General features: G+C 45.0%; 21 non-coding genes across 21 annotated transcripts; all 21 read left to right on the top strand.

Moving 5' to 3' along the window:
- Positions 1-160: 160 nt before the first annotated feature.
- Positions 161-351, top strand: LOC141232660 (U2 spliceosomal RNA). Its single transcript, XR_012298844.1, has one exon. It is a non-coding gene; the product is annotated as a U2 spliceosomal RNA (small nuclear RNA).
- Positions 352-1466: 1115 nt separating this feature from the next.
- Positions 1467-1657, top strand: LOC141232661 (U2 spliceosomal RNA). Its single transcript, XR_012298845.1, has one exon. It is a non-coding gene; the product is annotated as a U2 spliceosomal RNA (small nuclear RNA).
- Positions 1658-2772: 1115 nt separating this feature from the next.
- On the top strand, positions 2773-2963 carry LOC141232662 (U2 spliceosomal RNA). The gene has a single exon (XR_012298846.1). It is a non-coding gene; the product is annotated as a U2 spliceosomal RNA (small nuclear RNA).
- A 1115-nt stretch (positions 2964-4078) lies between these two features.
- On the top strand, positions 4079-4269 carry LOC141232663 (U2 spliceosomal RNA). The gene has a single exon (XR_012298847.1). It is a non-coding gene; the product is annotated as a U2 spliceosomal RNA (small nuclear RNA).
- A 1115-nt stretch (positions 4270-5384) lies between these two features.
- LOC141232664 (U2 spliceosomal RNA) lies at positions 5385-5575 on the top strand. Its single transcript, XR_012298848.1, has one exon. It is a non-coding gene; the product is annotated as a U2 spliceosomal RNA (small nuclear RNA).
- A 1115-nt stretch (positions 5576-6690) lies between these two features.
- On the top strand, positions 6691-6881 carry LOC141232665 (U2 spliceosomal RNA). The gene has a single exon (XR_012298849.1). It is a non-coding gene; the product is annotated as a U2 spliceosomal RNA (small nuclear RNA).
- A 1115-nt stretch (positions 6882-7996) lies between these two features.
- Positions 7997-8187, top strand: LOC141232666 (U2 spliceosomal RNA). Its single transcript, XR_012298850.1, has one exon. It is a non-coding gene; the product is annotated as a U2 spliceosomal RNA (small nuclear RNA).
- Positions 8188-9302: 1115 nt separating this feature from the next.
- Positions 9303-9493, top strand: LOC141232667 (U2 spliceosomal RNA). Its single transcript, XR_012298851.1, has one exon. It is a non-coding gene; the product is annotated as a U2 spliceosomal RNA (small nuclear RNA).
- A 1115-nt stretch (positions 9494-10608) lies between these two features.
- LOC141232668 (U2 spliceosomal RNA) lies at positions 10609-10799 on the top strand. Its single transcript, XR_012298852.1, has one exon. It is a non-coding gene; the product is annotated as a U2 spliceosomal RNA (small nuclear RNA).
- Positions 10800-11914: 1115 nt separating this feature from the next.
- LOC141232670 (U2 spliceosomal RNA) lies at positions 11915-12105 on the top strand. The gene has a single exon (XR_012298853.1). It is a non-coding gene; the product is annotated as a U2 spliceosomal RNA (small nuclear RNA).
- A 1114-nt stretch (positions 12106-13219) lies between these two features.
- On the top strand, positions 13220-13410 carry LOC141232672 (U2 spliceosomal RNA). Its single transcript, XR_012298855.1, has one exon. It is a non-coding gene; the product is annotated as a U2 spliceosomal RNA (small nuclear RNA).
- A 1115-nt stretch (positions 13411-14525) lies between these two features.
- On the top strand, positions 14526-14716 carry LOC141232673 (U2 spliceosomal RNA). Its single transcript, XR_012298856.1, has one exon. It is a non-coding gene; the product is annotated as a U2 spliceosomal RNA (small nuclear RNA).
- Positions 14717-15831: 1115 nt separating this feature from the next.
- On the top strand, positions 15832-16022 carry LOC141233092 (U2 spliceosomal RNA). The gene has a single exon (XR_012299256.1). It is a non-coding gene; the product is annotated as a U2 spliceosomal RNA (small nuclear RNA).
- A 1115-nt stretch (positions 16023-17137) lies between these two features.
- LOC141232674 (U2 spliceosomal RNA) lies at positions 17138-17328 on the top strand. The gene has a single exon (XR_012298857.1). It is a non-coding gene; the product is annotated as a U2 spliceosomal RNA (small nuclear RNA).
- A 1115-nt stretch (positions 17329-18443) lies between these two features.
- LOC141232675 (U2 spliceosomal RNA) lies at positions 18444-18634 on the top strand. Its single transcript, XR_012298858.1, has one exon. It is a non-coding gene; the product is annotated as a U2 spliceosomal RNA (small nuclear RNA).
- Positions 18635-19749: 1115 nt separating this feature from the next.
- On the top strand, positions 19750-19940 carry LOC141232676 (U2 spliceosomal RNA). The gene has a single exon (XR_012298859.1). It is a non-coding gene; the product is annotated as a U2 spliceosomal RNA (small nuclear RNA).
- A 1115-nt stretch (positions 19941-21055) lies between these two features.
- Positions 21056-21246, top strand: LOC141233093 (U2 spliceosomal RNA). Its single transcript, XR_012299257.1, has one exon. It is a non-coding gene; the product is annotated as a U2 spliceosomal RNA (small nuclear RNA).
- A 1115-nt stretch (positions 21247-22361) lies between these two features.
- Positions 22362-22552, top strand: LOC141232677 (U2 spliceosomal RNA). Its single transcript, XR_012298860.1, has one exon. It is a non-coding gene; the product is annotated as a U2 spliceosomal RNA (small nuclear RNA).
- A 1115-nt stretch (positions 22553-23667) lies between these two features.
- LOC141232678 (U2 spliceosomal RNA) lies at positions 23668-23858 on the top strand. Its single transcript, XR_012298861.1, has one exon. It is a non-coding gene; the product is annotated as a U2 spliceosomal RNA (small nuclear RNA).
- Positions 23859-24973: 1115 nt separating this feature from the next.
- LOC141232679 (U2 spliceosomal RNA) lies at positions 24974-25164 on the top strand. The gene has a single exon (XR_012298862.1). It is a non-coding gene; the product is annotated as a U2 spliceosomal RNA (small nuclear RNA).
- Positions 25165-26279: 1115 nt separating this feature from the next.
- LOC141232680 (U2 spliceosomal RNA) lies at positions 26280-26470 on the top strand. The gene has a single exon (XR_012298863.1). It is a non-coding gene; the product is annotated as a U2 spliceosomal RNA (small nuclear RNA).
- The last annotated feature ends 346 nt before the right edge of the window (positions 26471-26816 follow it).

Here is a 26816-nt window from a genome sequence, read left to right on the forward strand (position 1 = left end):
AAACGCGTGGATTGCAGCAGCAGCAAGCCGAAAAGTGCAGGCATGTAAGGGATCTAGAGGTTGACAACATGTCTTCTTAACGGGAGTCCAGGAGCTCATCTCCACAAATGGACTTTTCAGGATCCTTGGGTGGCTCCGTAGTTTGAAACCAATTCTGGTTATCGCTTCTCGGCCTTTTGGCTAAGATCAAGTGTAGTATCTGTTCTTATCAGTTTAATATCTGATACGTCCCCTATCTGGGGACCATATATTAAATGGATTTTTAGAACAGGGAGATGGAAAAAGAGCTTGCTCTGTCCACTCCACGCATTGACCTGGTATTGCAGTATCTCCAGGACCGGTGCACCCCTTCTTTAATGCAGTTTCTAAAATCAGAAAGAATTGAATTCAATGTTTTTTGTTCATTTTGCTTGTTTGTCGGATTTGGGGATGGACTCTTTGGCTTTGCTTTTCTTCTCCTCATTGGATTTTTCATGTTCAAAGTTGCAGAAGCCAGATTACAAGCTCATTTTGGTTCAACCTCCGCAACTGTGCATTGCATTGCCATGTAATGTGATGCAATGCTATCTTTCTAGCTCTCCCTTTTTACTTCCTTTTGGATAAACAGACATATTAGGCAAGCATTTTGGAGCTTTCACCTAAATAACTACAGGTGGTGAGATAAGCTGCACAATATAATTGACCTTTCAGTATATTGTTGCACACACACCATCTATTTAGCAAATGCCCTTGTTATCAACAGCAGCCTTTTAAACTCACCTGAGCTAACAGGTATGTGCGCTGGTTACTCTGCTGCGCTTAAAATTTCTTTTTTGGTTTGCTACAATGCCTTTTCTGAAACGTTGTCTCCTTCTGCTGGAACACTGACTTCTTTCATTTAATGCCTGCAGACTATAAAAGAGAACCCAACCCAAAAAGTTTGGTTGATTAGTCTGTGGCATTCTGTTAAACTGTTGCTTATGGCGGTCTCTGTGAGCTTCTCAGCGACATTCAGCCAGCCAGGTATCCTGCCTGCAGTAGATGGAATGTGGCAATGGAACGCTGGCTGCGCGTGTCATAATAGGCTCTGAGCCTTTATATACCTGTGCACAGCAGCAGCCACCTTCAGTCTGCTGCTGGACAGCCAGCAGCAGCAGCAGCAGGAGAGGTATGTAATCAGGAGCCCTCCTGCTAAGGGTAGACAGCTGCTCGTTCCACCCCACCCCCCGCCTTAATTGGTTCTCCTCCCTTCCAACGGTGTTGAGGCGGGTGGGAACAGCAGGGGGTGAAGGTGCTGTGTTTAAAGAGGTGGAGTTATGCAGATCTAAAACGCGTGGATTGCAGCAGCAGCAAGCCGAAAAGTGCAGGCATGTAAGGGATCTAGAGGTTGACAACATGTCTTCTTAACGGGAGTCCAGGAGCTCATCTCCACAAATGGACTTTTCAGGATCCTTGGGTGGCTCCGTAGTTTGAAACCAATTCTGGTTATCGCTTCTCGGCCTTTTGGCTAAGATCAAGTGTAGTATCTGTTCTTATCAGTTTAATATCTGATACGTCCCCTATCTGGGGACCATATATTAAATGGATTTTTAGAACAGGGAGATGGAAAAAGAGCTTGCTCTGTCCACTCCACGCATTGACCTGGTATTGCAGTATCTCCAGGACCGGTGCACCCCTTCTTTAATGCAGTTTCTAAAATCAGAAAGAATTGAATTCAATGTTTTTTGTTCATTTTGCTTGTTTGTCGGATTTGGGGATGGACTCTTTGGCTTTGCTTTTCTTCTCCTCATTGGATTTTTCATGTTCAAAGTTGCAGAAGCCAGATTACAAGCTCATTTTGGTTCAACTTCAGCAACTGTGCATTGCATTGCCATGTAATGTGATGCAATGCTATCTTTCTAGCTCTCCCTTTTTACTTCCTTTTGGATAAACAGACATATTAGGCAAGCATTTTGGAGCTTTCACCTAAATAACTACAGGTGGTGAGATAAGCTGCACAATATAATTGACCTTTCAGTATATTGTTGCACACACACCATCTATTTAGCAAATGCCCTTGTTATCAACAGCAGCCTTTTAAACTCACCTGAGCTAACAGGTATGTGCGCTGGTTACTCTGCTGCGCTTAAAATTTCTTTTTTGGTTTGCTACAATGCCTTTTCTGAAACGTTGTCTCCTTCTGCTGGAACACTGACTTCTTTCATTTAATGCCTGCAGACTATAAAAGAGAACCCAACCCAAAAAGTTTGGTTGATTAGTCTGTGGCATTCTGTTAAACTGTTGCTTATGGCGGTCTCTGTGAGCTTCTCAGCGACATTCAGCCAGCCAGGTATCCTGCCTGCAGTAGATGGAATGTGGCAATGGAACGCTGGCTGCGCGTGTCATAATAGGCTCTGAGCCTTTATATACCTGTGCACAGCAGCAGCCACCTTCAGTCTGCTGCTGGACAGCCAGCAGCAGCAGCAGCAGGAGAGGTATGTAATCAGGAGCCCTCCTGCTAAGGGTAGACAGCTGCTCGTTCCACCCCACCCCCCGCCTTAATTGGTTCTCCTCCCTTCCAACGGTGTTGAGGCGGGTGGGAACAGCAGGGGGTGAAGGTGCTGTGTTTAAAGAGGTGGAGTTATGCAGATCTAAAACGCGTGGATTGCAGCAGCAGCAAGCCGAAAAGTGCAGGCATGTAAGGGATCTAGAGGTTGACAACATGTCTTCTTAACGGGAGTCCAGGAGCTCATCTCCACAAATGGACTTTTCAGGATCCTTGGGTGGCTCCGTAGTTTGAAACCAATTCTGGTTATCGCTTCTCGGCCTTTTGGCTAAGATCAAGTGTAGTATCTGTTCTTATCAGTTTAATATCTGATACGTCCCCTATCTGGGGACCATATATTAAATGGATTTTTAGAACAGGGAGATGGAAAAAGAGCTTGCTCTGTCCACTCCACGCATTGACCTGGTATTGCAGTATCTCCAGGACCGGTGCACCCCTTCTTTAATGCAGTTTCTAAAATCAGAAAGAATTGAATTCAATGTTTTTTGTTCATTTTGCTTGTTTGTCGGATTTGGGGATGGACTCTTTGGCTTTGCTTTTCTTCTCCTCATTGGATTTTTCATGTTCAAAGTTGCAGAAGCCAGATTACAAGCTCATTTTGGTTCAACTTCAGCAACTGTGCATTGCATTGCCATGTAATGTGATGCAATGCTATCTTTCTAGCTCTCCCTTTTTACTTCCTTTTGGATAAACAGACATATTAGGCAAGCATTTTGGAGCTTTCACCTAAATAACTACAGGTGGTGAGATAAGCTGCACAATATAATTGACCTTTCAGTATATTGTTGCACACACACCATCTATTGAGCAAATGCCCTTGTTATCAACAGCAGCCTTTTAAACTCACCTGAGCTAACAGGTATGTGCGCTGGTTACTCTGCTGCGCTTAAAATTTCTTTTTTGGTTTGCTACAATGCCTTTTCTGAAACGTTGTCTCCTTCTGCTGGAACACTGACTTCTTTCATTTAATGCCTGCAGACTATAAAAGAGAACCCAACCCAAAAAGTTTGGTTGATTAGTCTGTGGCATTCTGTTAAACTGTTGCTTATGGCGGTCTCTGTGAGCTTCTCAGCGACATTCAGCCAGCCAGGTATCCTGCCTGCAGTAGATGGAATGTGGCAATGGAACGCTGGCTGCGCATGTCATAATAGGCTCTGAGCCTTTATATACCTGTGCACAGCAGCAGCCACCTTCAGTCTGCTGCTGGACAGCCAGCAGCAGCAGCAGCAGGAGAGGTATGTAATCAGGAGCCCTCCTGCTAAGGGTAGACAGCTGCTCGTTCCACCCCACCCCCCGCCTTAATTGGTTCTCCTCCCTTCCAACGGTGTTGAGGCGGGTGGGAACAGCAGGGGGTGAAGGTGCTGTGTTTAAAGAGGTGGAGTTATGCAGATCTAAAACGCGTGGATTGCAGCAGCAGCAAGCCGAAAAGTGCAGGCATGTAAGGGATCTAGAGGTTGACAACATGTCTTCTTAACGGGAGTCCAGGAGCTCATCTCCACAAATGGACTTTTCAGGATCCTTGGGTGGCTCCGTAGTTTGAAACCAATTCTGGTTATCGCTTCTCGGCCTTTTGGCTAAGATCAAGTGTAGTATCTGTTCTTATCAGTTTAATATCTGATACGTCCCCTATCTGGGGACCATATATTAAATGGATTTTTAGAACAGGGAGATGGAAAAAGAGCTTGCTCTGTCCACTCCACGCATTGACCTGGTATTGCAGTATCTCCAGGACCGGTGCACCCCTTCTTTAATGCAGTTTCTAAAATCAGAAAGAATTGAATTCAATGTTTTTTGTTCATTTTGCTTGTTTGTCGGATTTGGGGATGGACTCTTTGGCTTTGCTTTTCTTCTCCTCATTGGACTTTTCATGTTCAAAGTTGCAGAAGCCAGATTACAAGCTCATTTTGGTTCAACCTCCGCAACTGTGCATTGCATTGCCATGTAATGTGATGCAATGCTATCTTTCTAGCTCTCCCTTTTTACTTCCTTTTGGATAAACAGACATATTAGGCAAGCATTTTGGAGCTTTCACCTAAATAACTACAGGTGGTGAGATAAGCTGCACAATATAATTGACCTTTCAGTATATTGTTGCACACACACCATCTATTTAGCAAATGCCCTTGTTATCAACAGCAGCCTTTTAAACTCACCTGAGCTAACAGGTATGTGCGCTGGTTACTCTGCTGCGCTTAAAATTTCTTTTTTGGTTTGCTACAATGCCTTTTCTGAAACGTTGTCTCCTTCTGCTGGAACACTGACTTCTTTCATTTAATGCCTGCAGACTATAAAAGAGAACCCAACCCAAAAAGTTTGGTTGATTAGTCTGTGGCATTCTGTTAAACTGTTGCTTATGGCGGTCTCTGTGAGCTTCTCAGCGACATTCAGCCAGCCAGGTATCCTGCCTGCAGTAGATGGAATGTGGCAATGGAACGCTGGCTGCGCGTGTCATAATAGGCTCTGAGCCTTTATATACCTGTGCACAGCAGCAGCCACCTTCAGTCTGCTGCTGGACAGCCAGCAGCAGCAGCAGCAGGAGAGGTATGTAATCAGGAGCCCTCCTGCTAAGGGTAGACAGCTGCTCGTTCCACCCCACCCCCCGCCTTAATTGGTTCTCCTCCCTTCCAACGGTGTTGAGGCGGGTGGGAACAGCAGGGGGTGAAGGTGCTGTGTTTAAAGAGGTGGAGTTATGCAGATCTAAAACGCGTGGATTGCAGCAGCAGCAAGCCGAAAAGTGCAGGCATGTAAGGGATCTAGAGGTTGACAACATGTCTTCTTAACGGGAGTCCAGGAGCTCATCTCCACAAATGGACTTTTCAGGATCCTTGGGTGGCTCCGTAGTTTGAAACCAATTCTGGTTATCGCTTCTCGGCCTTTTGGCTAAGATCAAGTGTAGTATCTGTTCTTATCAGTTTAATATCTGATACGTCCCCTATCTGGGGACCATATATTAAATGGATTTTTAGAACAGGGAGATGGAAAAAGAGCTTGCTCTGTCCACTCCACGCATTGACCTGGTATTGCAGTATCTCCAGGACCGGTGCACCCCTTCTTTAATGCAGTTTCTAAAATCAGAAAGAATTGAATTCAATGTTTTTTGTTCATTTTGCTTGTTTGTCGGATTTGGGGATGGACTCTTTGGCTTTGCTTTTCTTCTCCTCATTGGATTTTTCATGTTCAAAGTTGCAGAAGCCAGATTACAAGCTCATTTTGGTTCAACTTCAGCAACTGTGCATTGCATTGCCATGTAATGTGATGCAATGCTATCTTTCTAGCTCTCCCTTTTTACTTCCTTTTGGATAAACAGACATATTAGGCAAGCATTTTGGAGCTTTCACCTAAATAACTACAGGTGGTGAGATAAGCTGCACAATATAATTGACCTTTCAGTATATTGTTGCACACACACCATCTATTTAGCAAATGCCCTTGTTATCAACAGCAGCCTTTTAAACTCACCTGAGCTAACAGGTATGTGCGCTGGTTACTCTGCTGCGCTTAAAATTTCTTTTTTGGTTTGCTACAATGCCTTTTCTGAAACGTTGTCTCCTTCTGCTGGAACACTGACTTCTTTCATTTAATGCCTGCAGACTATAAAAGAGAACCCAACCCAAAAAGTTTGGTTGATTAGTCTGTGGCATTCTGTTAAACTGTTGCTTATGGCGGTCTCTGTGAGCTTCTCAGCGACATTCAGCCAGCCAGGTATCCTGCCTGCAGTAGATGGAATGTGGCAATGGAACGCTGGCTGCGCGTGTCATAATAGGCTCTGAGCCTTTATATACCTGTGCACAGCAGCAGCCACCTTCAGTCTGCTGCTGGACAGCCAGCAGCAGCAGCAGCAGGAGAGGTATGTAATCAGGAGCCCTCCTGCTAAGGGTAGACAGCTGCTCGTTCCACCCCACCCCCCGCCTTAATTGGTTCTCCTCCCTTCCAACGGTGTTGAGGCGGGTGGGAACAGCAGGGGGTGAAGGTGCTGTGTTTAAAGAGGTGGAGTTATGCAGATCTAAAACGCGTGGATTGCAGCAGCAGCAAGCCGAAAAGTGCAGGCATGTAAGGGATCTAGAGGTTGACAACATGTCTTCTTAACGGGAGTCCAGGAGCTCATCTCCACAAATGTACTTTTCAGGATCCTTGGGTGGCTCCGTAGTTTGAAACCAATTCTGGTTATCGCTTCTCGGCCTTTTGGCTAAGATCAAGTGTAGTATCTGTTCTTATCAGTTTAATATCTGATACGTCCCCTATCTGGGGACCATATATTAAATGGATTTTTAGAACAGGGAGATGGAAAAAGAGCTTGCTCTGTCCACTCCACGCATTGACCTGGTATTGCAGTATCTCCAGGACCGGTGCACCCCTTCTTTAATGCAGTTTCTAAAATCAGAAAGAATTGAATTCAATGTTTTTTGTTCATTTTGCTTGTTTGTCGGATTTGGGGATGGACTCTTTGGCTTTGCTTTTCTTCTCCTCATTGGATTTTTCATGTTCAAAGTTGCAGAAGCCAGATTACAAGCTCATTTTGGTTCAACCTCCGCAACTGTGCATTGCATTGCCATGTAATGTGATGCAATGCTATCTTTCTAGCTCTCCCTTTTTACTTCCTTTTGGATAAACAGACATATTAGGCAAGCATTTTGGAGCTTTCACCTAAATAACTACAGGTGGTGAGATAAGCTGCACAATATAATTGACCTTTCAGTATATTGTTGCACACACACCATCTATTTAGCAAATGCCCTTGTTATCAACAGCAGCCTTTTAAACTCACCTGAGCTAACAGGTATGTGCGCTGGTTACTCTGCTGCGCTTAAAATTTCTTTTTTGGTTTGCTACAATGCCTTTTCTGAAACGTTGTCTCCTTCTGCTGGAACACTGACTTCTTTCATTTAATGCCTGCAGACTATAAAAGAGAACCCAACCCAAAAAGTTTGGTTGATTAGTCTGTGGCATTCTGTTAAACTGTTGCTTATGGCGGTCTCTGTGAGCTTCTCAGCGACATTCAGCCAGCCAGGTATCCTGCCTGCAGTAGATGGAATGTGGCAATGGAACGCTGGCTGCGCGTGTCATAATAGGCTCTGAGCCTTTATATACCTGTGCACAGCAGCAGCCACCTTCAGTCTGCTGCTGGACAGCCAGCAGCAGCAGCAGCAGGAGAGGTATGTAATCAGGAGCCCTCCTGCTAAGGGTAGACAGCTGCTCGTTCCACCCCACCCCCCGCCTTAATTGGTTCTCCTCCCTTCCAACGGTGTTGAGGCGGGTGGGAACAGCAGGGGGTGAAGGTGCTGTGTTTAAAGAGGTGGAGTTATGCAGATCTAAAACGCGTGGATTGCAGCAGCAGCAAGCCGAAAAGTGCAGGCATGTAAGGGATCTAGAGGTTGACAACATGTCTTCTTAACGGGAGTCCAGGAGCTCATCTCCACAAATGGACTTTTCAGGATCCTTGGGTGGCTCCGTAGTTTGAAACCAATTCTGGTTATCGCTTCTCGGCCTTTTGGCTAAGATCAAGTGTAGTATCTGTTCTTATCAGTTTAATATCTGATACGTCCCCTATCTGGGGACCATATATTAAATGGATTTTTAGAACAGGGAGATGGAAAAAGAGCTTGCTCTGTCCACTCCACGCATTGACCTGGTATTGCAGTATCTCCAGGACCGGTGCACCCCTTCTTTAATGCAGTTTCTAAAATCAGAAAGAATTGAATTCAATGTTTTTTGTTCATTTTGCTTGTTTGTCGGATTTGGGGATGGACTCTTTGGCTTTGCTTTTCTTCTCCTCATTGGATTTTTCATGTTCAAAGTTGCAGAAGCCAGATTACAAGCTCATTTTGGTTCAACTTCAGCAACTGTGCATTGCATTGCCATGTAATGTGATGCAATGCTATCTTTCTAGCTCTCCCTTTTTACTTCCTTTTGGATAAACAGACATATTAGGCAAGCATTTTGGAGCTTTCACCTAAATAACTACAGGTGGTGAGATAAGCTGCACAATATAATTGACCTTTCAGTATATTGTTGCACACACACCATCTATTTAGCAAATGCCCTTGTTATCAACAGCAGCCTTTTAAACTCACCTGAGCTAACAGGTATGTGCGCTGGTTACTCTGCTGCGCTTAAAATTTCTTTTTTGGTTTGCTACAATGCCTTTTCTGAAACGTTGTCTCCTTCTGCTGGAACACTGACTTCTTTCATTTAATGCCTGCAGACTATAAAAGAGAACCCAACCCAAAAAGTTTGGTTGATTAGTCTGTGGCATTCTGTTAAACTGTTGCTTATGGCGGTCTCTGTGAGCTTCTCAGCGACATTCAGCCAGCCAGGTATCCTGCCTGCAGTAGATGGAATGTGGCAATGGAACGCTGGCTGCGCGTGTCATAATAGGCTCTGAGCCTTTATATACCTGTGCACAGCAGCAGCCACCTTCAGTCTGCTGCTGGACAGCCAGCAGCAGCAGCAGCAGGAGAGGTATGTAATCAGGAGCCCTCCTGCTAAGGGTAGACAGCTGCTCGTTCCACCCCACCCCCCGCCTTAATTGGTTCTCCTCCCTTCCAACGGTGTTGAGGCGGGTGGGAACAGCAGGGGGTGAAGGTGCTGTGTTTAAAGAGGTGGAGTTATGCAGATCTAAAACGCGTGGATTGCAGCAGCAGCAAGCCGAAAAGTGCAGGCATGTAAGGGATCTAGAGGTTGACAACATGTCTTCTTAACGGGAGTCCAGGAGCTCATCTCCACAAATGGACTTTTCAGGATCCTTGGGTGGCTCCGTAGTTTGAAACCAATTCTGGTTATCGCTTCTCGGCCTTTTGGCTAAGATCAAGTGTAGTATCTGTTCTTATCAGTTTAATATCTGATACGTCCCCTATCTGGGGACCATATATTAAATGGATTTTTAGAACAGGGAGATGGAAAAAGAGCTTGCTCTGTCCACTCCACGCATTGACCTGGTATTGCAGTATCTCCAGGACCGGTGCACCCCTTCTTTAATGCAGTTTCTAAAATCAGAAAGAATTGAATTCAATGTTTTTTGTTCATTTTGCTTGTTTGTCGGATTTGGGGATGGACTCTTTGGCTTTGCTTTTCTTCTCCTCATTGGATTTTTCATGTTCAAAGTTGCAGAAGCCAGATTACAAGCTCATTTTGGTTCAACTTCAGCAACTGTGCATTGCATTGCCATGTAATGTGATGCAATGCTATCTTTCTAGCTCTCCCTTTTTACTTCCTTTTGGATAAACAGACATATTAGGCAAGCATTTTGGAGCTTTCACCTAAATAACTACAGGTGGTGAGATAAGCTGCACAATATAATTGACCTTTCAGTATATTGTTGCACACACACCATCTATTTAGCAAATGCCCTTGTTATCAACAGCAGCCTTTTAAACTCACCTGAGCTAACAGGTATGTGCGCTGGTTACTCTGCTGCGCTTAAAATTTCTTTTTTGGTTTGCTACAATGCCTTTTCTGAAACGTTGTCTCCTTCTGCTGGAACACTGACTTCTTTCATTTAATGCCTGCAGACTATAAAAGAGAACCCAACCCAAAAAGTTTGGTTGATTAGTCTGTGGCATTCTGTTAAACTGTTGCTTATGGCGGTCTCTGTGAGCTTCTCAGCGACATTCAGCCAGCCAGGTATCCTGCCTGCAGTAGATGGAATGTGGCAATGGAACGCTGGCTGCGCATGTCATAATAGGCTCTGAGCCTTTATATACCTGTGCACAGCAGCAGCCACCTTCAGTCTGCTGCTGGACAGCCAGCAGCAGCAGCAGCAGGAGAGGTATGTAATCAGGAGCCCTCCTGCTAAGGGTAGACAGCTGCTCGTTCCACCCCACCCCCCGCCTTAATTGGTTCTCCTCCCTTCCAACGGTGTTGAGGCGGGTGGGAACAGCAGGGGGTGAAGGTGCTGTGTTTAAAGAGGTGGAGTTATGCAGATCTAAAACGCGTGGATTGCAGCAGCAGCAAGCCGAAAAGTGCAGGCATGTAAGGGATCTAGAGGTTGACAACATGTCTTCTTAACGGGAGTCCAGGAGCTCATCTCCACAAATGGACTTTTCAGGATCCTTGGGTGGCTCCGTAGTTTGAAACCAATTCTGGTTATCGCTTCTCGGCCTTTTGGCTAAGATCAAGTGTAGTATCTGTTCTTATCAGTTTAATATCTGATACGTCCCCTATCTGGGGACCATATATTAAATGGATTTTTAGAACAGGGAGATGGAAAAAGAGCTTGCTCTGTCCACTCCACGCATTGACCTGGTATTGCAGTATCTCCAGGACCGGTGCACCCCTTCTTTAATGCAGTTTCTAAAATCAGAAAGAATTGAATTCAATGTTTTTTGTTCATTTTGCTTGTTTGTCGGATTTGGGGATGGACTCTTTGGCTTTGCTTTTCTTCTCCTCATTGGACTTTTCATGTTCAAAGTTGCAGAAGCCAGATTACAAGCTCATTTTGGTTCAACCTCCGCAACTGTGCATTGCATTGCCATGTAATGTGATGCAATGCTATCTTTCTAGCTCTCCCTTTTTACTTCCTTTTGGATAAACAGACATATTAGGCAAGCATTTTGGAGCTTTCACCTAAATAACTACAGGTGGTGAGATAAGCTGCACAATATAATTGACCTTTCAGTATATTGTTGCACACACACCATCTATTTAGCAAATGCCCTTGTTATCAACAGCAGCCTTTTAAACTCACCTGAGCTAACAGGTATGTGCGCTGGTTACTCTGCTGCGCTTAAAATTTCTTTTTTGGTTTGCTACAATGCCTTTTCTGAAACGTTGTCTCCTTCTGCTGGAACACTGACTTCTTTCATTTAATGCCTGCAGACTATAAAAGAGAACCCAACCCAAAAAGTTTGGTTGATTAGTCTGTGGCATTCTGTTAAACTGTTGCTTATGGCGGTCTCTGTGAGCTTCTCAGCGACATTCAGCCAGCCAGGTATCCTGCCTGCAGTAGATGGAATGTGGCAATGGAACGCTGGCTGCGCGTGTCATAATAGGCTCTGAGCCTTTATATACCTGTGCACAGCAGCAGCCACCTTCAGTCTGCTGCTGGACAGCCAGCAGCAGCAGCAGCAGGAGAGGTATGTAATCAGGAGCCCTCCTGCTAAGGGTAGACAGCTGCTCGTTCCACCCCACCCCCCGCCTTAATTGGTTCTCCTCCCTTCCAACGGTGTTGAGGCGGGTGGGAACAGCAGGGGGTGAAGGTGCTGTGTTTAAAGAGGTGGAGTTATGCAGATCTAAAACGCGTGGATTGCAGCAGCAGCAAGCCGAAAAGTGCAGGCATGTAAGGGATCTAGAGGTTGACAACATGTCTTCTTAACGGGAGTCCAGGAGCTCATCTCCACAAATGGACTTTTCAGGATCCTTGGGTGGCTCCGTAGTTTGAAACCAATTCTGGTTATCGCTTCTCGGCCTTTTGGCTAAGATCAAGTGTAGTATCTGTTCTTATCAGTTTAATATCTGATACGTCCCCTATCTGGGGACCATATATTAAATGGATTTTTAGAACAGGGAGATGGAAAAAGAGCTTGCTCTGTCCACTCCACGCATTGACCTGGTATTGCAGTATCTCCAGGACCGGTGCACCCCTTCTTTAATGCAGTTTCTAAAATCAGAAAGAATTGAATTCAATGTTTTTTGTTCATTTTGCTTGTTTGTCGGATTTGGGGATGGACTCTTTGGCTTTGCTTTTCTTCTCCTCATTGGATTTTTCATGTTCAAAGTTGCAGAAGCCAGATTACAAGCTCATTTTGGTTCAACTTCAGCAACTGTGCATTGCATTGCCATGTAATGTGATGCAATGCTATCTTTCTAGCTCTCCCTTTTACTTCCTTTTGGATAAACAGACATATTAGGCAAGCATTTTGGAGCTTTCACCTAAATAACTACAGGTGGTGAGATAAGCTGCACAATATAATTGACCTTTCAGTATATTGTTGCACACACACCATCTATTTAGCAAATGCCCTTGTTATCAACAGCAGCCTTTTAAACTCACCTGAGCTAACAGGTATGTGCGCTGGTTACTCTGCTGCGCTTAAAATTTCTTTTTTGGTTTGCTACAATGCCTTTTCTGAAACGTTGTCTCCTTCTGCTGGAACACTGACTTCTTTCATTTAATGCCTGCAGACTATAAAAGAGAACCCAACCCAAAAAGTTTGGTTGATTAGTCTGTGGCATTCTGTTAAACTGTTGCTTATGGCGGTCTCTGTGAGCTTCTCAGCGACATTCAGCCAGCCAGGTATCCTGCCTGCAGTAGATGGAATGTGGCAATGGAACGCTGGCTGCGCGTGTCATAATAGGCTCTGAGCCTTTATATACCTGTGCACAGCAGCAGCCACCTTCAGTCTGCTGCTGGACAGCCAGCAGCAGCAGCAGCAGGAGAGGTATGTAATCAGGAGCCCTCCTGCTAAGGGTAGACAGCTGCTCGTTCCACCCCACCCCCCGCCTTAATTGGTTCTCCTCCCTTCCAACGGTGTTGAGGCGGGTGGGAACAGCAGGGGGTGAAGGTGCTGTGTTTAAAGAGGTGGAGTTATGCAGATCTAAAACGCGTGGATTGCAGCAGCAGCAAGCCGAAAAGTGCAGGCATGTAAGGGATCTAGAGGTTGACAACATGTCTTCTTAACGGGAGTCCAGGAGCTCATCTCCACAAATGGACTTTTCAGGATCCTTGGGTGGCTCCGTAGTTTGAAACCAATTCTGGTTATCGCTTCTCGGCCTTTTGGCTAAGATCAAGTGTAGTATCTGTTCTTATCAGTTTAATATCTGATACGTCCCCTATCTGGGGACCATATATTAAATGGATTTTTAGAACAGGGAGATGGAAAAAGAGCTTGCTCTGTCCACTCCACGCATTGACCTGGTATTGCAGTATCTCCAGGACCGGTGCACCCCTTCTTTAATGCAGTTTCTAAAATCAGAAAGAATTGAATTCAATGTTTTTTGTTCATTTTGCTTGTTTGTCGGATTTGGGGATGGACTCTTTGGCTTTGCTTTTCTTCTCCTCATTGGATTTTTCATGTTCAAAGTTGCAGAAGCCAGATTACAAGCTCATTTTGGTTCAACTTCAGCAACTGTGCATTGCATTGCCATGTAATGTGATGCAATGCTATCTTTCTAGCTCTCCCTTTTTACTTCCTTTTGGATAAACAGACATATTAGGCAAGCATTTTGGAGCTTTCACCTAAATAACTACAGGTGGTGAGATAAGCTGCACAATATAATTGACCTTTCAGTATATTGTTGCACACACACCATCTATTTAGCAAATGCCCTTGTTATCAACAGCAGCCTTTTAAACTCACCTGAGCTAACAGGTATGTGCGCTGGTTACTCTGCTGCGCTTAAAATTTCTTTTTTGGTTTGCTACAATGCCTTTTCTGAAACGTTGTCTCCTTCTGCTGGAACACTGACTTCTTTCATTTAATGCCTGCAGACTATAAAAGAGAACCCAACCCAAAAAGTTTGGTTGATTAGTCTGTGGCATTCTGTTAAACTGTTGCTTATGGCGGTCTCTGTGAGCTTCTCAGCGACATTCAGCCAGCCAGGTATCCTGCCTGCAGTAGATGGAATGTGGCAATGGAACGCTGGCTGCGCGTGTCATAATAGGCTCTGAGCCTTTATATACCTGTGCACAGCAGCAGCCACCTTCAGTCTGCTGCTGGACAGCCAGCAGCAGCAGCAGCAGGAGAGGTATGTAATCAGGAGCCCTCCTGCTAAGGGTAGACAGCTGCTCGTTCCACCCCACCCCCCGCCTTAATTGGTTCTCCTCCCTTCCAACGGTGTTGAGGCGGGTGGGAACAGCAGGGGGTGAAGGTGCTGTGTTTAAAGAGGTGGAGTTATGCAGATCTAAAACGCGTGGATTGCAGCAGCAGCAAGCCGAAAAGTGCAGGCATGTAAGGGATCAAGAGGTTGACAACATGTCTTCTTAACGGGAGTCCAGGAGCTCATCTCCACAAATGGACTTTTCAGGATCCTTGGGTGGCTCCGTAGTTTGAAACCAATTCTGGTTATCGCTTCTCGGCCTTTTGGCTAAGATCAAGTGTAGTATCTGTTCTTATCAGTTTAATATCTGATACGTCCCCTATCTGGGGACCATATATTAAATGGATTTTTAGAACAGGGAGATGGAAAAAGAGCTTGCTCTGTCCACTCCACGCATTGACCTGGTATTGCAGTATCTCCAGGACCGGTGCACCCCTTCTTTAATGCAGTTTCTAAAATCAGAAAGAATTGAATTCAATGTTTTTTGTTCATTTTGCTTGTTTGTCGGATTTGGGGATGGACTCTTTGGCTTTGCTTTTCTTCTCCTCATTGGATTTTTCATGTTCAAAGTTGCAGAAGCCAGATTACAAGCTCATTTTGGTTCAACTTCAGCAACTGTGCATTGCATTGCCATGTAATGTGATGCAATGCTATCTTTCTAGCTCTCCCTTTTTACTTCCTTTTGGATAAACAGACATATTAGGCAAGCATTTTGGAGCTTTCACCTAAATAACTACAGGTGGTGAGATAAGCTGCACAATATAATTGACCTTTCAGTATATTGTTGCACACACACCATCTATTTAGCAAATGCCCTTGTTATCAACAGCAGCCTTTTAAACTCACCTGAGCTAACAGGTATGTGCGCTGGTTACTCTGCTGCGCTTAAAATTTCTTTTTTGGTTTGCTACAATGCCTTTTCTGAAACGTTGTCTCCTTCTGCTGGAACACTGACTTCTTTCATTTAATGCCTGCAGACTATAAAAGAGAACCCAACCCAAAAAGTTTGGTTGATTAGTCTGTGGCATTCTGTTAAACTGTTGCTTATGGCGGTCTCTGTGAGCTTCTCAGCGACATTCAGCCAGCCAGGTATCCTGCCTGCAGTAGATGGAATGTGGCAATGGAACGCTGGCTGCGCGTGTCATAATAGGCTCTGAGCCTTTATATACCTGTGCACAGCAGCAGCCACCTTCAGTCTGCTGCTGGACAGCCAGCAGCAGCAGCAGCAGGAGAGGTATGTAATCAGGAGCCCTCCTGCTAAGGGTAGACAGCTGCTCGTTCCACCCCACCCCCCGCGTTAATTGGTTCTCCTCCCTTCCAACGGTGTTGAGGCGGGTGGGAACAGCAGGGGGTGAAGGTGCTGTGTTTAAAGAGGTGGAGTTATGCAGATCTAAAACGCGTGGATTGCAGCAGCAGCAAGCCGAAAAGTGCAGGCATGTAAGGGATCTAGAGGTTGACAACATGTCTTCTTAACGGGAGTCCAGGAGCTCATCTCCACAAATGGACTTTTCAGGATCCTTGGGTGGCTCCGTAGTTTGAAACCAATTCTGGTTATCGCTTCTCGGCCTTTTGGCTAAGATCAAGTGTAGTATCTGTTCTTATCAGTTTAATATCTGATACGTCCCCTATCTGGGGACCATCTATTAAATGGATTTTTAGAACAGGGAGATGGAAAAAGAGCTTGCTCTGTCCACTCCACGCATTGACCTGGTATTGCAGTATCTCCAGGACCGGTGCACCCCTTCTTTAATGCAGTTTCTAAAATCAGAAAGAATTGAATTCAATGTTTTTTGTTCATTTTGCTTGTTTGTCGGATTTGGGGATGGACTCTTTGGCTTTGCTTTTCTTCTCCTCATTGGATTTTTCATGTTCAAAGTTGCAGAAGCCAGATTACAAGCTCATTTTGGTTCAACTTCAGCAACTGTGCATTGCATTGCCATGTAATGTGATGCAATGCTATCTTTCTAGCTCTCCCTTTTTACTTCCTTTTGGATAAACAGACATATTAGGCAAGCATTTTGGAGCTTTCACCTAAATAACTACAGGTGGTGAGATAAGCTGCACAATATAATTGACCTTTCAGTATATTGTTGCACACACACCATCTATTTAGCAAATGCCCTTGTTATCAACAGCAGCCTTTTAAACTCACCTGAGCTAACAGGTATGTGCGCTGGTTACTCTGCTGCGCTTAAAATTTCTTTTTTGGTTTGCTACAATGCCTTTTCTGAAACGTTGTCTCCTTCTGCTGGAACACTGACTTCTTTCATTTAATGCCTGCAGACTATAAAAGAGAACCCAACCCAAAAAGTTTGGTTGATTAGTCTGTGGCATTCTGTTAAACTGTTGCTTATGGCGGTCTCTGTGAGCTTCTCAGCGACATTCAGCCAGCCAGGTATCCTGCCTGCAGTAGATGGAATGTGGCAATGGAACGCTGGCTGCGCGTGTCATAATAGGCTCTGAGCCTTTATATACCTGTGCACAGAAGCAGCCACCTTCAGTCTGCTGCTGGACAGCCAGCAGCAGCAGCAGCAGGAGAGGTATGTAATCAGGAGCCCTCCTGCTAAGGGTAGACAGCTGCTCGTTCCACCCCACCCCCCGCCTTAATTGGTTCTCCTCCCTTCCAACGGTGTTGAGGCGGGTGGGAACAGCAGGGGGTGAAGGTGCTGTGTTTAAAGAGGTGGAGTTATGCAGATCTAAAACGCGTGGATTGCAGCAGCAGCAAGCCGAAAAGTGCAGGCATGTAAGGGATCTAGAGGTTGACAACATGTCTTCTTAACGGGAGTCCAGGAGCTCATCTCCACAAATGGACTTTTCAGGATCCTTGGGTGGCTCCGTAGTTTGAAACCAATTCTGGTTATCGCTTCTCGGCCTTTTGGCTAAGATCAAGTGTAGTATCTGTTCTTATCAGTTTAATATCTGATACGTCCCCTATCTGGGGACCATATATTAAATGGATTTTTAGAACAGGGAGATGGAAAAAGAGCTTGCTCTGTCCACTCCACGCATTGACCTGGTATTGCAGTATCTCCAGGACCGGTGCACCCCTTCTTTAATGCAGTTTCTAAAATCAGAAAGAATTGAATTCAATGTTTTTTGTTCATTTTGCTTGTTTGTCGGATTTGGGGATGGACTCTTTGGCTTTGCTTTTCTTCTCCTCATTGGATTTTTCATGTTCAAAGTTGCAGAAGCCAGATTACAAGCTCATTTTGGTTCAACTTCAGCAACTGTGCATTGCATTGCCATGTAATGTGATGCAATGCTATCTTTCTAGCTCTCCCTTTTTACTTCCTTTTGGATAAACAGACATATTAGGCAAGCATTTTGGAGCTTTCACCTAAATAACTACAGGTGGTGAGATAAGCTGCACAATATAATTGACCTTTCAGTATATTGTTGCACACACACCATCTATTTAGCAAATGCCCTTGTTATCAACAGCAGCCTTTTAAACTCACCTGAGCTAACAGGTATGTGCGCTGGTTACTCTGCTGCGCTTAAAATTTCTTTTTTGGTTTGCTACAATGCCTTTTCTGAAACGTTGTCTCCTTCTGCTGGAACACTGACTTCTTTCATTTAATGCCTGCAGACTATAAAAGAGAACCCAACCCAAAAAGTTTGGTTGATTAGTCTGTGGCATTCTGTTAAACTGTTGCTTATGGCGGTCTCTGTGAGCTTCTCAGCGACATTCAGCCAGCCAGGTATCCTGCCTGCAGTAGATGGAATGTGGCAATGGAACGCTGGCTGCGCGTGTCATAATAGGCTCTGAGCCTTTATATACCTGTGCACAGAAGCAGCCACCTTCAGTCTGCTGCTGGACAGCCAGCAGCAGCAGCAGCAGGAGAGGTATGTAATCAGGAGCCCTCCTGCTAAGGGTAGACAGCTGCTCGTTCCACCCCACCCCCCGCCTTAATTGGTTCTCCTCCCTTCCAACGGTGTTGAGGCGGGTGGGAACAGCAGGGGGTGAAGGTGCTGTGTTTAAAGAGGTGGAGTTATGCAGATCTAAAACGCGTGGATTGCAGCAGCAGCAAGCCGAAAAGTGCAGGCATGTAAGGGATCTAGAGGTTGACAACATGTCTTCTTAACGGGAGTCCAGGAGCTCATCTCCACAAATGGACTTTTCAGGATCCTTGGGTGGCTCCGTAGTTTGAAACCAATTCTGGTTATCGCTTCTCGGCCTTTTGGCTAAGATCAAGTGTAGTATCTGTTCTTATCAGTTTAATATCTGATACGTCCCCTATCTGGGGACCATATATTAAATGGATTTTTAGAACAGGGAGATGGAAAAAGAGCTTGCTCTGTCCACTCCACGCATTGACCTGGTATTGCAGTATCTCCAGGACCGGTGCACCCCTTCTTTAATGCAGTTTCTAAAATCAGAAAGAATTGAATTCAATGTTTTTTGTTCATTTTGCTTGTTTGTCGGATTTGGGGATGGACTCTTTGGCTTTGCTTTTCTTCTCCTCATTGGATTTTTCATGTTCAAAGTTGCAGAAGCCAGATTACAAGCTCATTTTGGTTCAACTTCAGCAACTGTGCATTGCATTGCCATGTAATGTGATGCAATGCTATCTTTCTAGCTCTCCCTTTTTACTTCCTTTTGGATAAACAGACATATTAGGCAAGCATTTTGGAGCTTTCACCTAAATAACTACAGGTGGTGAGATAAGCTGCACAATATAATTGACCTTTCAGTATATTGTTGCACACACACCATCTATTTAGCAAATGCCCTTGTTATCAACAGCAGCCTTTTAAACTCACCTGAGCTAACAGGTATGTGCGCTGGTTACTCTGCTGCGCTTAAAATTTCTTTTTTGGTTTGCTACAATGCCTTTTCTGAAACGTTGTCTCCTTCTGCTGGAACACTGACTTCTTTCATTTAATGCCTGCAGACTATAAAAGAGAACCCAACCCAAAAAGTTTGGTTGATTAGTCTGTGGCATTCTGTTAAACTGTTGCTTATGGCGGTCTCTGTGAGCTTCTCAGCGACATTCAGCCAGCCAGGTATCCTGCCTGCAGTAGATGGAATGTGGCAATGGAACGCTGGCTGCGCGTGTCATAATAGGCTCTGAGCCTTTATATACCTGTGCACAGCAGCAGCCACCTTCAGTCTGCTGCTGGACAGCCAGCAGCAGCAGCAGCAGGAGAGGTATGTAATCAGGAGCCCTCCTGCTAAGGGTAGACAGCTGCTCGTTCCACCCCACCCCCCGCCTTAATTGGTTCTCCTCCCTTCCAACGGTGTTGAGGCGGGTGGGAACAGCAGGGGGTGAAGGTGCTGTGTTTAAAGAGGTGGAGTTATGCAGATCTAAAACGCGTGGATTGCAGCAGCAGCAAGCCGAAAAGTGCAGGCATGTAAGGGATCAAGAGGTTGACAACATGTCTTCTTAACGGGAGTCCAGGAGCTCATCTCCACAAATGGACTTTTCAGGATCCTTGGGTGGCTCCGTAGTTTGAAACCAATTCTGGTTATCGCTTCTCGGCCTTTTGGCTAAGATCAAGTGTAGTATCTGTTCTTATCAGTTTAATATCTGATACGTCCCCTATCTGGGGACCATATATTAAATGGATTTTTAGAACAGGGAGATGGAAAAAGAGCTTGCTCTGTCCACTCCACGCATTGACCTGGTATTGCAGTATCTCCAGGACCGGTGCACCCCTTCTTTAATGCAGTTTCTAAAATCAGAAAGAATTGAATTCAATGTTTTTTGTTCATTTTGCTTGTTTGTCGGATTTGGGGATGGACTCTTTGGCTTTGCTTTTCTTCTCCTCATTGGATTTTTCATGTTCAAAGTTGCAGAAGCCAGATTACAAGCTCATTTTGGTTCAACTTCAGCAACTGTGCATTGCATTGCCATGTAATGTGATGCAATGCTGTCTTTCTAGCTCTCCCTTTTTACTTCCTTTTGGATAAACAGACATATTAGGCAAGCATTTTGGAGCTTTCACCTAAATAACTACAGGTGGTGAGATAAGCTGCACAATATAATTGACCTTTCAGTATATTGTTGCACACACACCATCTATTTAGCAAATGCCCTTGTTATCAACAGCAGCCTTTTAAACTCACCTGAGCTAACAGGTATGTGCGCTGGTTACTCTGCTGCGCTTAAAATTTCTTTTTTGGTTTGCTACAATGCCTTTTCTGAAACGTTGTCTCCTTCTGCTGGAACACTGACTTCTTTCATTTAATGCCTGCAGACTATAAAAGAGAACCCAACCCAAAAAGTTTGGTTGATTAGTCTGTGGCATTCTGTTAAACTGTTGCTTATGGCGGTCTCTGTGAGCTTCTCAGCGACATTCAGCCAGCCAGGTATCCTGCCTGCAGTAGATGGAATGTGGCAATGGAACGCTGGCTGCGCGTGTCATAATAGGCTCTGAGCCTTTATATACCTGTGCACAGCAGCAGCCACCTTCAGTCTGCTGCTGGACAGCCAGCAGCAGCAGCAGCAGGAGAGGTATGTAATCAGGAGCCCTCCTGCTAAGGGTAGACAGCTGCTCGTTCCACCCCACCCCCCGCGTTAATTGGTTCTCCTCCCTTCCAACGGTGTTGAGGCGGGTGGGAACAGCAGGGGGTGAAGGTGCTGTGTTTAAAGAGGTGGAGTTATGCAGATCTAAAACGCGTGGATTGCAGCAGCAGCAAGCCGAAAAGTGCAGGCATGTAAGGGATCTAGAGGTTGACAACATGTCTTCTTAACGGGAGTCCAGGAGCTCATCTCCACAAATGGACTTTTCAGGATCCTTGGGTGGCTCCGTAGTTTGAAACCAATTCTGGTTATCGCTTCTCGGCCTTTTGGCTAAGATCAAGTGTAGTATCTGTTCTTATCAGTTTAATATCTGATACGTCCCCTATCTGGGGACCATCTATTAAATGGATTTTTAGAACAGGGAGATGGAAAAAGAGCTTGCTCTGTCCACTCCACGCATTGACCTGGTATTGCAGTATCTCCAGGACCGGTGCACCCCTTCTTTAATGCAGTTTCTAAAATCAGAAAGAATTGAATTCAATGTTTTTTGTTCATTTTGCTTGTTTGTCGGATTTGGGGATGGACTCTTTGGCTTTGCTTTTCTTCTCCTCATTGGATTTTTCATGTTCAAAGTTGCAGAAGCCAGATTACAAGCTCATTTTGGTTCAACTTCAGCAACTGTGCATTGCATTGCCATGTAATGTGATGCAATGCTATCTTTCTAGCTCTCCCTTTTTACTTCCTTTTGGATAAACAGACATATTAGGCAAGCATTTTGGAGCTTTCACCTAAATAACTACAGGTGGTGAGATAAGCTGCACAATATAATTGACCTTTCAGTATATTGTTGCACACACACCATCTATTTAGCAAATGCCCTTGTTATCAACAGCAGCCTTTTAAACTCACCTGAGCTAACAGGTATGTGCGCTGGTTACTCTGCTGCGCTTAAAATTTCTTTTTTGGTTTGCTACAATGCCTTTTCTGAAACGTTGTCTCCTTCTGCTGGAACACTGACTTCTTTCATTTAATGCCTGCAGACTATAAAAGAGAACCCAACCCAAAAAGTTTGGTTGATTAGTCTGTGGCATTCTGTTAAACTGTTGCTTATGGCGGTCTCTGTGAGCTTCTCAGCGACATTCAGCCAGCCAGGTATCCTGCCTGCAGTAGATGGAATGTGGCAATGGAACGCTGGCTGCGCGTGTCATAATAGGCTCTGAGCCTTTATATACCTGTGCACAGCAGCAGCCACCTTCAGTCTGCTGCTGGACAGCCAGCAGCAGCAGCAGCAGGAGAGGTATGTAATCAGGAGCCCTCCTGCTAAGGGTAGACAGCTGCTCGTTCCACCCCACCCCCCGCCTTAATTGGTTCTCCTCCCTTCCAACGGTGTTGAGGCGGGTGGGAACAGCAGGGGGTGAAGGTGCTGTGTTTAAAGAGGTGGAGTTATGCAGATCTAAAACGCGTGGATTGCAGCAGCAGCAAGCCGAAAAGTGCAGGCATGTAAGGGATCTAGAGGTTGACAACATGTCTTCTTAACGGGAGTCCAGGAGCTCATCTCCACAAATGGACTTTTCAGGATCCTTGGGTGGCTCCGTAGTTTGAAACCAATTCTGGTTATCGCTTCTCGGCCTTTTGGCTAAGATCAAGTGTAGTATCTGTTCTTATCAGTTTAATATCTGATACGTCCCCTATCTGGGGACCATATATTAAATGGATTTTTAGAACAGGGAGATGGAAAAAGAGCTTGCTCTGTCCACTCCACGCATTGACCTGGTATTGCAGTATCTCCAGGACCGGTGCACCCCTTCTTTAATGCAGTTTCTAAAATCAGAAAGAATTGAATTCAATGTTTTTTGTTCATTTTGCTTGTTTGTCGGATTTGGGGATGGACTCTTTGGCTTTGCTTTTCTTCTCCTCATTGGATTTTTCATGTTCAAAGTTGCAGAAGCCAGATTACAAGCTCATTTTGGTTCAACTTCAGCAACTGTGCATTGCATTGCCATGTAATGTGATGCAATGCTATCTTTCTAGCTCTCCCTTTTTACTTCCTTTTGGATAAACAGACATATTAGGCAAGCATTTTGGAGCTTTCACCTAAATAACTACAGGTGGTGAGATAAGCTGCACAATATAATTGACCTTTCAGTATATTGTTGCACACACACCATCTATTTAGCAAATGCCCTTGTTATCAACAGCAGCCTTTTAAACTCACCTGAGCTAACAGGTATGTGCGCTGGTTACTCTGCTGCGCTTAAAATTTCTTTTTTGGTTTGCTACAATGCCTTTTCTGAAACGTTGTCTCCTTCTGCTGGAACACTGACTTCTTTCATTTAATGCCTGCAGACTATAAAAGAGAACCCAACCCAAAAAGTTTGGTTGATTAGTCTGTGGCATTCTGTTAAACTGTTGCTTATGGCGGTCTCTGTGAGCTTCTCAGCGACATTCAGCCAGCCAGGTATCCTGCCTGCAGTAGATGGAATGTGGTAATGGAACGCTGGCTGCGCGTGTCATAATAGGCTCTGAGCCTTTATATACCTGTGCACAGCAGCAGCCACCTTCAGTCTGCTGCTGGACAGCCAGCAGCAGCAGCAGCAGGAGAGGTATGTAATCAGGAGCCCTCCTGCTAAGGGTAGACAGCTGCTCGTTCCACCCCACCCCCCGCCTTAATTGGTTCTCCTCCCTTCCAACGGTGTTGAGGCGGGTGGGAACAGCAGGGGGTGAAGGTGCTGTGTTTAAAGAGGTGGAGTTATGCAGATCTAAAACGCGTGGATTGCAGCAGCAGCAAGCCGAAAAGTGCAGGCATGTAAGGGATCTAGAGGTTGACAACATGTCTTCTTAACGGGAGTCCAGGAGCTCATCTCCACAAATGGACTTTTCAGGATCCTTGGGTGGCTCCGTAGTTTGAAACCAATTCTGGTTATCGCTTCTCGGCCTTTTGGCTAAGATCAAGTGTAGTATCTGTTCTTATCAGTTTAATATCTGATACGTCCCCTATCTGGGGACCATATATTAAATGGATTTTTAGAACAGGGAGATGGAAAAAGAGCTTGCTCTGTCCACTCCACGCATTGACCTGGTATTGCAGTATCTCCAGGACCGGTGCACCCCTTCTTTAATGCAGTTTCTAAAATCAGAAAGAATTGAATTCAATGTTTTTTGTTCATTTTGCTTGTTTGTCGGATTTGGGGATGGACTCTTTGGCTTTGCTTTTCTTCTCCTCATTGGATTTTTCATGTTCAAAGTTGCAGAAGCCAGATTACAAGCTCATTTTGGTTCAACTTCAGCAACTGTGCATTGCATTGCCATGTAATGTGATGCAATGCTATCTTTCTAGCTCTCCCTTTTTACTTCCTTTTGGATAAACAGACATATTAGGCAAGCATTTTGGAGCTTTCACCTAAATAACTACAGGTGGTGAGATAAGCTGCACAATATAATTGACCTTTCAGTATATTGTTGCACACACACCATCTATTTAGCAAATGCCCTTGTTATCAACAGCAGCCTTTTAAACTCACCTGAGCTAACAGGTATGTGCGCTGGTTACTCTGCTGCGCTTAAAATTTCTTTTTTGGTTTGCTACAATGCCTTTTCTGAAACGTTGTCTCCTTCTGCTGGAACACTGACTTCTTTCATTTAATGCCTGCAGACTATAAAAGAGAACCCAACCCAAAAAGTTTGGTTGATTAGTCTGTGGCATTCTGTTAAACTGTTGCTTATGGCGGTCTCTGTGAGCTTCTCAGCGACATTCAGCCAGCCAGGTATCCTGCCTGCAGTAGATGGAATGTGGTAATGGAACGCTGGCTGCGCGTGTCATAATAGGCTCTGAGCCTTTATATACCTGTGCACAGCAGCAGCCACCTTCAGTCTGCTGCTGGACAGCCAGCAGCAGCAGCAGCAGGAGAGGTATGTAATCAGGAGCCCTCCTGCTAAGGGTAGACAGCTGCTCGTTCCACCCCACCCCCCGCCTTAATTGGTTCTCCTCCCTTCCAACGGTGTTGAGGCGGGTGGGAACAGCAGGGGGTGAAGGTGCTGTGTTTAAAGAGGTGGAGTTATGCAGATCTAAAACGCGTGGATTGCAGCAGCAGCAAGCCGAAAAGTGCAGGCATGTAAGCGATCTAGAGGTTGACAACATGTCTTCTTAACGGGAGTCCAGGAGCTCATCTCCACAAATGGACTTTTCAGGATCCTTGGGTGGCTCCGTAGTTTGAAACCAATTCTGGTTATCGCTTCTCGGCCTTTTGGCTAAGATCAAGTGTAGTATCTGTTCTTATCAGTTTAATATCTGATACGTCCCCTATCTGGGGACCATATATTAAATGGATTTTTAGAACAGGGAGATGGAAAAAGAGCTTGCTCTGTCCACTCCACGCATTGACCTGGTATTGCAGTATCTCCAGGACCGGTGCACCCCTTCTTTAATGCAGTTTCTAAAATCAGAAAGAATTGAATTCAATGTTTTTTGTTCATTTTGCTTGTTTGTCGGATTTGGGGATGGACTCTTTGGCTTTGCTTTTCTTCTCCTCATTGGATTTTTCATGTTCAAAGTTGCAGAAGCCAGATTACAAGCTCATTTTGGTTCAACTTCAGCAACTGTGCATTGCATTGCCATGTAATGTGATGCAATGCTATCTTTCTAGCTCTCCCTTTTTACTTCCTTTTGGATAAACAGACATATTAGGCAAGCATTTTGGAGCTTTCACCTAAATAACTACAGGTGGTGAGATAAGCTGCACAATATAATTGACCTTTCAGTATATTGTTGCACACACACCATCTATTTAGCAAATGCCCTTGTTATCAACAGCAGCCTTTTAAACTCACCTGAGCTAACAGGTATGTGCGCTGGTTACTCTGCTGCGCTTAAAATTTCTTTTTTGGTTTGCTACAATGCCTTTTCTGAAACGTTGTCTCCTTCTGCTGGAACACTGACTTCTTTCATTTAATGCCTGCAGACTATAAAAGAGAACCCAACCCAAAAAGTTTGGTTGATTAGTCTGTGGCATTCTGTTAAACTGTTGCTTATGGCGGTCTCTGTGAGCTTCTCAGCGACATTCAGCCAGCCAGGTATCCTGCCTGCAGTAGATGGAATGTGGCAATGGAACGCTGGCTGCGCGTGTCATAATAGGCTCTGAGCCTTTATATACCTGTGCACAGCAGCAGCCACCTTCAGTCTGCTGCTGGACAGCCAGCAGCAGCAGCAGCAGGAGAGGTATGTAATCAGGAGCCCTCCTGCTAAGGGTAGACAGCTGCTCGTTCCACCCCACCCCCCGCCTTAATTGGTTCTCCTCCCTTCCAACGGTGTTGAGGCGGGTGGGAACAGCAGGGGGTGAAGGTGCTGTGTTTAAAGAGGTGGAGTTATGCAGATCTAAAACGCGTGGATTGCAGCAGCAGCAAGCCGAAAAGTGCAGGCATGTAAGGGATCTAGAGGTTGACAACATGTCTTCTTAACGGGAGTCCAGGAGCTCATCTCCACAAATGGACTTTTCAGGATCCTTGGGTGGCTCCGTAGTTTGAAACCAATTCTGGTTATCGCTTCTCGGCCTTTTGGCTAAGATCAAGTGTAGTATCTGTTCTTATCAGTTTAATATCTGATACGTCCCCTATCTGGGGACCATATATTAAATGGATTTTTAGAACAGGGAGATGGAAAAAGAGCTTGCTCTGTCCACTCCACGCATTGACCTGGTATTGCAGTATCTCCAGGACCGGTGCACCCCTTCTTTAATGCAGTTTCTAAAATCAGAAAGAATTGAATTCAATGTTTTTTGTTCATTTTGCTTGTTTGTCGGATTTGGGGATGGACTCTTTGGCTTTGCTTTTCTTCTCCTCATTGGATTTTTCATGTTCAAAGTTGCAGAAGCCAGATTACAAGCTCATTTTGGTTCAACTTCAGCAACTGTGCATTGCATTGCCATGTAATGTGATGCAATGCTATCTTTCTAGCTCTCCCTTTTTACTTCCTTTTGGATAAACAGACATATTAGGCAAGCATTTTGGAGCTTTCACCTAAATAACTACAGGTGGTGAGATAAGCTGCACAATATAATTGACCTTTCAGTATATTG

The sequence above is a fragment of the Phyllobates terribilis genome, unplaced genomic scaffold (assembly GCF_046119375.1).
Source record: "Phyllobates terribilis strain yellow unplaced genomic scaffold, ASM4611937v1 Scaffold_540__1_contigs__length_1147954, whole genome shotgun sequence".
NCBI lineage: Eukaryota > Metazoa > Chordata > Amphibia > Anura > Dendrobatidae > Phyllobates > Phyllobates terribilis.